This window comes from Larimichthys crocea, chromosome I (genome assembly GCF_000972845.2).
Source record: "Larimichthys crocea isolate SSNF chromosome I, L_crocea_2.0, whole genome shotgun sequence".
In the NCBI taxonomy this organism is placed as follows: domain Eukaryota; kingdom Metazoa; phylum Chordata; class Actinopteri; family Sciaenidae; genus Larimichthys; species Larimichthys crocea.
Genome location: NC_040011.1, coordinates 41788279 through 41794946, shown reverse-complemented (window position 1 = coordinate 41794946; position 6668 = coordinate 41788279).

Sequence of the window (6668 nt, the reverse complement as noted above, 5' to 3'; positions counted from 1 at the left end):
TCACACAAATTTCAAGCATTTTCAAGCACTTCACAAAAAATTCAAGCATTTTCACAACCTTGAAAACACTGAATTGAAATTCAAGCATTTTCAAGGAATTCAAGCACCCGTGGGAACCCTGACACTGTAACACAGCAGTTGAACAGTGGTTCATCTACCATGACATTGGACCTTTAACTGCTAAAATACACCTGTTGTGATCTCATCAAATATGATGGCACAGATCACAACATGAACAGAATAAAAACACATGTATGTAACTAAACAAATACACAAAGTTAACAGTTTCGTGCTTAGCCGTGTTAAGCTATGTAAAGCTAAATGCACAGTACATTACCGGTCAATAAAGAACAGTTGCATTGATTTGCCGTTTGGGTCTGCCGGCGTCTTACAATCAGCTGGCACACTCCTGTGCTCCATGCGCTGGGATGTTTACACTCTCGGTTAGCGGCGTGCTAACAAGAGACCTCTGAGGACAGGTAGGCGCGCGTCTGTTGTGGCCCGATCCCTTTCCGGGCATGAGTTCTGGTCCGGTGAAGTGTCCCTGCTCTGTTTGTGCATTCCCTGCGGATGAAACCAGGCGCTCCATGTGTTGTCTTTACGTTAATGGAGCGGCCGGTCTCTCCTTACAATCAGCTGGCGACGGACTGCTGTGCTCTGTAGCTGCGTGCTAACCGTGTGTGTGTGGACTCACACAGGGGACGGAAGCGCCGCGTTTTAGCGCCGTCCTCTGTCCGGAGTCAGCTCACACTCTTGTGTGTTGTACTACTTCAACAGTCTCTCATCGTTCATGTTGAGACCCTTTGATCGATTGACTGCTCACCTGGTGCCACCGGTCATGACGTAACGCTCATGTGAAGTTGTGAAAAGCTACATGAACTGCGTATTGTTTTATTTTGAAAGGGGGCGGAAGTGAAAAGCTACATGAACTGCGTGTTTTATTTTGAAAGGGGGTGGAAGTTTATTATGTTGATTCTGTGTCGGATTTCCTGTCTGGTGCAAACAGCTCTGATGAGATTTACGAGGTTTAGCAGCGGCTCGCGACTGTGCAGCCATGCGTTTACCGAGCAAAGACCACCATCTGCCGGTGTGCGTGTGCCGGCGCGTGTGTGTGTCAGATTGCTGCGAGTCAAAAGCAACAATGTTGACGGAAGGAAGTACAGGACACAAATGACCGGTTTGAAGCCAGACCGTTGTAAATATCGCTTTCCTGATTGTGGAGGTATTTTTTTAAATGTGATTTCCGGTACAGAATGGACTGCTTTCGTCCGGTAAAGGAGCGGCTTTTGTCTGCGTGCCTGAAGAAAAATCGCTTTTTAACATTGGACTTAATGGGAGTGCTGCAGGGACTAGCTGCTGCTCCGAGGCTCACAACTGCTGCTGTAAAGTACAAACATGCTCAACTTTAATATTTAATTGTTTAAAAACGGTAAAAGATTTTGTAAAGTTTGACATCTTGTGTACAAGTAGTAATTTGAATCAAGTCTGTAGGACAAGTTATGCAGTCGTAGTTGTTGTTTAAAGTGTAGTGGGTCTGTTGAGAGATTTGAGGATTTCCTATGCATCCTTATGATGGGAAAACTGTACCCTGCCCTCTGGGCATCCACACTAATAAGCAAAAGAATAAGCACGGTGGATAACATATAGTGTGCGCCTTACACGCACACTCAACTAAGCCGATCTGCAATCTCGTCAAACCCACCATTACAATATTAATGGAAATACATTTCAAATATACATATAGTGCTTATATCACAGCATGAAATGCAAACACAATTAAAGCCGCAAGCAGCGATGGTCGGGCCCTCGCAGATATGCGCACGTTGAAATGTGTGCACGTCGAAATGTGCATAACATAACCTTGATAACCGCAAGAAGTTTCAGACAGCTCTGAGAAGGTGCTTCCTGCCGATGCCTTCTTTGAATATTTTTATTGATTGCCACGCCCACAGCGATTCCTTAAAATTCATAATTTTGATAACTTTTACTCAGGAAGTCTATTTGAACAGACCTACCAAGTTTGAAGTGAATTGGATACAATCCCTAGGAGGAGTTCGTTCAAACATGACCCCTTGTCAACCAGCCCAGAACAGCAAAAATGACGATTTTCATAGAGCGCCACGCCCACAGCGATTCCCCAAAATTCATCGTTTTGATAACTTTTACTCAGGAAGTCTATGTGAACACACTTACCAAGTTTGAAGTGAATTGGACACAATCCCTAGGAGGAGTTCGTTCAAACATGACCCCTTGTCAACCAGGCCGAAAACCGGAAATGGCGATATTTCATTATTAAATATCTTCGCTTCCTGTTCATTGTGGCTTATTGCTCCAAGAGAGTTTTTTGTAGGTCCTGGCATGTTCTACAATTCAGCAGAGTTTCAGAATTCTGTGTCCAAAACTGTGGCGGGGCTGTTCGAAAGAACAAATCAAGGGGGCGCTATAGAGCGGCTTTTGCCCCGCCCCTCATATTAATTATGCAGCCGACATTGTGCATAATACGTGCTGTTAAACAATCACAACAAGTTTCAGACAGCTCTGACAAAGTATATGATAGCCGCACACTTTTGCCCGAAAATCAGCCAAAAAGTCAATGGAGTCTTGTTTTTTAGTGAAAAAATTGGCAGTGTCACGGCCACGCCCTTTTATGAAAAGTTGAAATTATTTCTCAGATGTCAAGTCCAAGGCCTTGACAACATCCACACCTAGTTTGAGGTGGATATGATCAATATTGTCCGAGCTGCACGCCATCTCGTAAAAGTGGTCTTTTTTGTCGTCACTAGGAGGCGCTATGAAAATCACCGAATATTTTTGTGGAAATGTATTTTAGGCCAGACTGCCATTTATATATTCAAGTTTGGTGAAGATTGGAGATTTTTCACAAAGTTATAGCACTTTGAAATTTTATGGCAAAATGGAGAATTTCGTGGCCCCGCCCCTCTGACATGTACATCAAAAAAGTTATGATTTTGATAACTTTTCATCGTCAAAGCTCATGAACCCATGTGCAGTTTCAAAAGGATGGCGAAGCCCTAGGACTCCCTGGGTTCATTCAAATACGACCCTGGAAATGACCAAAAAATCACAAACGTGAACCGCCGTACCCTTTACCAGAAAACCCGGTCACCAAGAGACTTTTTGGTGCGTCTCGGTATGTTTCATACACCCTCCAAATCTCATTTGCATGGATGACAGGTCGCTCCTCCGCAAGAAACCGAGGTGGCGCTGTGGAGGCATATGCGTACGTCCATGTGTGAGACCCCCAAAACGTAATTTTACACCTGACATTGGGGGGGTAGGCAAATTTTCGTGAGTTTTCGGGGGATATGGGCCTTCAAAATCGAGTTATCGTGTAAGCTGATAGAAAAAAAAAAATAATAATAATAATAAAAAAAATAATAATAAACATTCGAAATACAATAGGGCCTCGCACCGCGTGCTCGGGCCCTAAAAAAATAAAAAGAATAAAAAAATAAATAAATAAACATTCGAAATACAATAGGGCTTCGCACGGTTTCCGTGCTCGGGCCCTAAAAATAAATAAACATTCTAAATACAATAGGGTCTCGCACCGCGTGCTCGGGCCCTAATTATCATTATCAGTGTGAGACTGTCAACCTTATCGGTTCAAATGACAAACTTCGTCGCCTTCTCCTCTCGGGATCTTCTCAATGTTTTCCCTCAAAAAAACCTGATCAGGAAATCCTTACTGAAAATGTGACAGCAAGCTTTTCACCCCAAATGGCTGCTCTGAACAAGTATGAACATTTTGATTTCTGTCTGCTTGGACAACATGTCTTATTACTAGTTCTGAAGGAGCATAACCAGATATCATCCATTCTGCCGTATCCATTGAAATGATGTGTGGGTCTATTCTCCTCACAGAGTCAGCATCATGGGACATAATTACAATCAATGGGTAAAACGTCTTATATGCCTTAAATGCTGTGCTTTTTGTTCAGTCATGGGAAGACAGGACACATTATCACCCCACACTGAGCCATAAGGAACTGCCAGTTTGCCTCTAATTGAGTGTGCCTGAAAGCGCACACTATATGTTATCCACCGCGCTTATGGAGTGTGCCTGAAGGAGCACACTCTTTAAAACCTCTCAGGCTTATTCCGATTCTTATTGAGTGTGCCTGAAAGCGCACACTATATGTTATCCACCGCGTTTATTCTTTTGCTTATTGAATGTGCGTGTAAGGCGCACACTATATGTTATCCACCGCGCTTATTATTATTATTATTATTGAGTGTGCCTGAATGCGCACACTATATGTTATCCACCGTGCTTATTCTTCTTATTATTATTGAGTGTGCGTGCAAGGCGCACACTATACGTTATCCACCGCGCTTATTATTATTACCTATAACTTATTCTTCTCTTCTCCCAGAGTTTTTGTCGCACATACACAAAACGGGTATTAAAAGAAACGTAGCAAAATTTGTCGTCTCACTCACATTCGCCTGCCAAAGCTGTCAGACATATAGTTTTGGCTCCTGACGCGCTAATTGATCTACTACTCCCCACCAAAGCCTCATATGCTCCCATGTTAAAAAAGCAGGACATTTTCTGGAGGAAAGCAGAAGTAACGTTTCTCTCTCTTGCTCCTACGGGCACATTTCTTCATTTATCGACACAAAACGCCTATTTAAAACGATCAGGAAGGTCTCATCGTGCCTCAGGTTAAGCCGGTTCAATGATTGGAATTACTGTTTTGGCCAGAAGTCCTTCCTGTTCGAGAGGAGTTCTCAGCATTTTCTCTCAGTCTCTAAGTGACGTTCTAACAGGTGCAGTAACTACTTCCCTGATTACAGTTGGTCCTGGTTGCTTAGCAACCTCAGCCTGCGTGAAGGAGGAGAGGGGGGAGGGGCAGAAGCCGAGTGGCCATTTTAGTAGTTCTTGGCACTTAATTTGAACCTGTCTGTGTAAAATAGCAGACAGAGACAGCAGAGCATTAGCTACCAATGCTAAAATTTGTGCTAATTAACATTATCCACTAGGAATTAAATACATGTTGATTATTAACATGCTAATGCTAACATGCTAATGCTAACTGCTAGCGCATCAGCGTTAACATGCTAATGTTAACATGCTAATGTTAACTGCTAGCGCATCACTGTTAACATGCTCATGTTAACATGCTAATGATAAAATGCTAATGTTAACATGCTAATGTTAACTGCTAGCGCATCAGTGTTAACATGCTCATGCTAACATGCTAATGCTAACACGCTAACGCTAACTGACGCGCATCAGTGTTAACATGTTACTGCTAACACGCTAATGTTAACATGTTAATGCTAACATGCTAATGCTAACTGCTAGCGCATCATTGTTAACATGCACAAGCTAAAATGCTAATGTTAACATGCTAATGTTAATTGCTAACATGTAAGCGCTAGCTGCTCCTGTGTCTAAATAAACATGTTAAAAATGACTATTTGAGGTGTGCTTTTTGGATACAGACCCCCAGCAACAGCCCATCGTCACTCTCAAAATTTCTTTTCTAGTACTGAATTTGCTGAGCAGTGTCAGTAATAATGTATGGGGACGACGGGGCCAGAGTCAGGCACACTCAAAATTTCTTTAGAAATTTTCTAGTTGAGTGTGCGTGCAAGGCGCACACTATATGTTATCCACCGCGCTTCTTGAGTGTTCCTGAAAGCGCACACTATGTTATCCACCGCACTTATTCTTATTATTATTGAGTGTGCCTGAAAGCGCACACTATATGTTATCCACCGCACTTATGCTTATTGAGTGTGCGTGCAAAGCGCACACTATATGTTATCCACCGCGCTTATTGAGTGTGCCTGAAAGAGCACACTCTTTAAAACCTCTCAGGCTTATTGAGTGTGCCTGAAGGAGCACACTCTTTATTATCTCTCAGGCTTATTATTATTGAGTGTGCCTGAAAGAGCACACTCTTTAAAACCTCTCGGGCTTATTGAGTGTGCCTGAAGGAGCACACTCTTTATTATCTCTCGGGCTATTATTATTCGTCTTCCGTTTTCTCCGTGTTTTTTTCGGTTCGCTTCTCCTCCCAGAGTTTTGTCGCACATACACAAAACGGGTATCAAACGACCGGCTCGGCTGGGAATCAATGGCTATGACTTTTCTAGAGTTTCGCATGTTTTTTCGCGAATTTATTGCGAATTTATTCCCATAAGGAATGAATGGGGAGGCCCGAAAAAAAAATACATTTCAACAGACATTTTCAACAATGAACTGCTCTGGCATACTTTCACCGAGAGACTTCGTTTGAACTTTAAAACGTAGGTATGCTTCCCTTATCTTCAGGGATTCACTACACTCATCGACGCTTTTACCATTTTTAAACTATCAAGGCTCAAAGTTGAGCAGGTTTTTAGTCAATTTTCTGGGTTTATAATGGGTGTGTATGTGGCGGATGTTGTGGTAGAGTGGATGACATCATCAGCTAGAGTGAGGAGCAGGGAGAAAAATGAGTGACAAAAATAAAACGATTTGACTACCGTGGCCTCAAATGCCCCACTACCGACATGATTTATGCATAGAAACGTAGGAAATTTGTCGTCTTTACTCACATCGCCTGCTAAAGCTGTCCGACATATAGTTTTGGCTCCGTACACGGCCCTTGATCGACTACTCCCGCCAACAGCCTCATAGACTCCAATGTTAA